Source organism: Pteropus medius, unplaced genomic scaffold (genome assembly GCF_902729225.1).
Source record: "Pteropus medius unplaced genomic scaffold, Ma_sr-lr_union100, whole genome shotgun sequence".
NCBI lineage: Eukaryota > Metazoa > Chordata > Mammalia > Chiroptera > Pteropodidae > Pteropus > Pteropus medius.
In genome coordinates, this window is record NW_024347855.1 from 568,262 (window position 1) to 571,443 (window position 3,182).

Here is a 3,182-nt window from a genome sequence, read left to right on the forward strand (position 1 = left end):
AATAAAAAGGAGTCGGAGAGGCCAATTCTGGGACAGAGACCAGGAAAAGTATGGTAAACAAGAGTAATGTTTGTTATGCAGATTTAAGTCCCTGCCTTTTCCATTGATAAAAGTTTCTTGTGATTTAGTCATTTATCTCCTCCTGGTACAGAGAGGGAGACACCCTGACAAATAGAGATTTCCTTTATAAATGTAAATTTTCTTTGCAAAAGGGTAACTTCAACTTTTTTCAGTTTCTCCTGCCCTTGTTGACCTTCTGCCTGGGTGTTTCATCCATTATTTAAAGTGGGGTACTGTCTACGGCCATGCTACCCTGAACATGCCCGATCTAGTCTGATCTCGGAAGCTAAGCAGGGTCGGGCCTGTTTGCATTTGGATGAGAGACCACCTAGGAAGACCAGGTGCTGTAGGCGTAAAAAATAAAAAATAAGGGATTGTAAACTGACAAGGTTCTTGCAGCAATCTGTGAGGTCAACCAAGAGTTGCTTCACCTAAAAAATAAAAATAAATAAAAATAAAGTGGGGTACTGAAGTCTCTTATATTGCTGCAGAGCTGCCTATTTCTTTCTTCAATTCCGTCATTGTTTGCTTCATAAATTAGAAGCTCTGATGTTTAGTGTACACAGTTGATCTTTGAGCAACATGAGGGTTCAAGTGCCAACCACTCCTGCAGTCAAAAATCTGCATATAACTTAAGTCAGCTCTCTGCATGTTTGAATTCCCAACCATAGAGTTGAGCCTTGAACAACATGGGTTCGAACTCTGCATGTCAACTGAAGTGCATACTTCAGTTGAAAAAGATCTCTGCATATAAGTGAACCCGTAGAGTTCAAGTCCATGTTGTTCAAGGGTCAACTGTATATGTTTATAACTGTTCTAATTCTTAGTGAATTCACCCTTTTCTCATTGTTAGAAAAGACAAAGAAGGACATTATATTGTCATTATCATTATATAGTGTCCTTTGTCTCTTGTAACAATTTTTTACTTTAAGTCTATTTTGTCTGATACTAGTATAGCCACCCTGCTCTCTTTTGGTTATTAATTGCATGTAAAATGTTTTTCTATCCTTTCATTTTCAACCTATGTGTGTCCTTAGGTCAAGAGTGAGTCTTTTGTAGACATCACATCGTTGGATTCTGATTTTTATCCATTTTACCAATCTAGGTCTTTTGATGGGGCATTTAATCTGTTTATATATTTATACATTATTTGCTCAATAACATAATTATTTTTGTGCATTTATCTTTTAAATCATGTAGGAAATAAAAAGTGGAGTTACAAACCAAAAATAAAGTCATATTGGCTTTATATTTGCCCAAAGAACCTACATTGGCATATCACTATGACCCAAAGTCCATAGTTTACATTGGGGTTCACTCTTGGTGTTGTAGTCTGTGGTTCTGACAAACGTTTAATGACATCCATCCACCATTGCAGTATCAGAATGGTTTCATTGCCCTAAAAATCCTCTGTATGCCACCTATTCATTCTCCCTCCCCAGTAACTTCTATCAACTACTAATCTTTTACTGTCTCCACAGGTTTCCCTTTTCCGGAATGGAATCATACAGTATGTATTCTTTTCACACTGGCTTCTTTCACCCGTTTAAGGTTCCTCCCATCTTTTCGTGGCTTGATAGCTCATTAATTTTTAGCAATGAATAATCAAACTACAGTTTATTTATCCATTCTTCTACTGAAGGACATCTTAGTTGTTCTAAGTTTTGGTGATTACAAACAAAACTGCTATAAATATCCATGTGCAGGCTTTTGTGTGGACATAAGTTTTTAACTCATTTGGGTAAATATCAAGGAACTTGATCACTGGGTCATATGGAAAGAATATGTTTAGATTTGTCAGCTACTGCCAAACAGTCTTCCAAAGTGGTTGTACCATTTTTCATTCCCATCAAAAATGAATGAGAGTTCCTGTTGGTCCACATTGTCACCAGCATTTGGTAGTCAGCATTTTGGATTTCTGCCTCTAATAGGTGTATAGTGGTAACTCATTGTTTTAATTTGTAATTCCCTAATGTCTTATGATGCGAAGAAGCGTCTTTTCATAGGCTTATTTGACATCTGTATATCTTCTTTGGCGAGGTATCTGTTCAGTTCTTTTGCCCATTTTTAAATTGAGTTATTTATCTTCTTATTGTTAAGTTTTAAGAATTCGTCGTATATTTTAGATAATAGTTCTTTATCAGATATGTCTTTTACAAATATGTTCTCCCAGTCTTTGCCTTGTCTTCTCATTCTTTCAACAGTGTCTGTCACAGACAAGTTTTTAATTTTAATGAAGTCCAGATTATCAATTATTTCTTCCATGAATTGTGCCTTTGGTGTTGTATCTAAACACAAGGTCATCTAGATCTTCTCCTGTTATTTTCTAGGAGTTTCATAGTTTTGCATTTTATATTTAGGTCTATAATCTATTTTGAGTTAATTTTTGTGAAAAATGTGAGGTCTCTATCAAATTTATCTTTTTGCATGTGGATATCCAGTTGTTCCAGCACTATTTGTTGAAAACATCTTTTCTCCATTGTTTTGCCTCTGTTCCTTTGTCAAAGACAAGTTGGAAAAAAATATACGATATATATTATTTCTGGGATCTCTATTCTGTTCCATTGACCTATTTGTCTATTCTGCCAATACCATTTGGTCCTTTTTATAACTAACAAAATTGATTAACATAATCCAATAAATTTCAAGTGTACAACTCAACAGTAAGGGTTAGCCGAATAGTAGATCTTGAAGTTGGATAGTGTCAGTCCTCTGACTTTGTTCTTCTCTTTCAATATTGTATAGACTATTCTGTGTCTTTTGTCTCTCCATATAAACTTTAGAATCAGTTTGTCATTATCTGCACAATATCTTGCTGGGTTTTCAAGATGTCCGTTGTGAAGAACTGCCATCTTGGCATGATGAACACAGCTGCCTATTCACAAATATGAATTATCTCCCATTTACTTTTTTAAATATCTTTCATCAGTTTTATAGTTTTCTTCATGTAGACCTTGTACATATTTTGTCAGGTTTATACTTAAGTATTTCATGTTAGAGGTACTAATGCAAATGTTTATGTTATGTTTTTAAGTTCAAACTCTAGTGTTCACTGCTGGTATACAGGTGATTGACTTTTGCATACTAACCTTGTTAATGTTTCCTGAAACCTTGCTATAATT

The 3,182-nt window shown here is 35.0% G+C and overlaps 1 pseudogene; it reads left to right on the plus strand.

Annotated features, from left to right (window-relative positions):
• The first annotated feature begins 295 nt into the window (after positions 1-295).
• On the plus strand, positions 296-413 carry LOC120615641 (uncharacterized; annotated as a pseudogene).
• Positions 414-3,182: the final 2,769 nt, after the last annotated feature.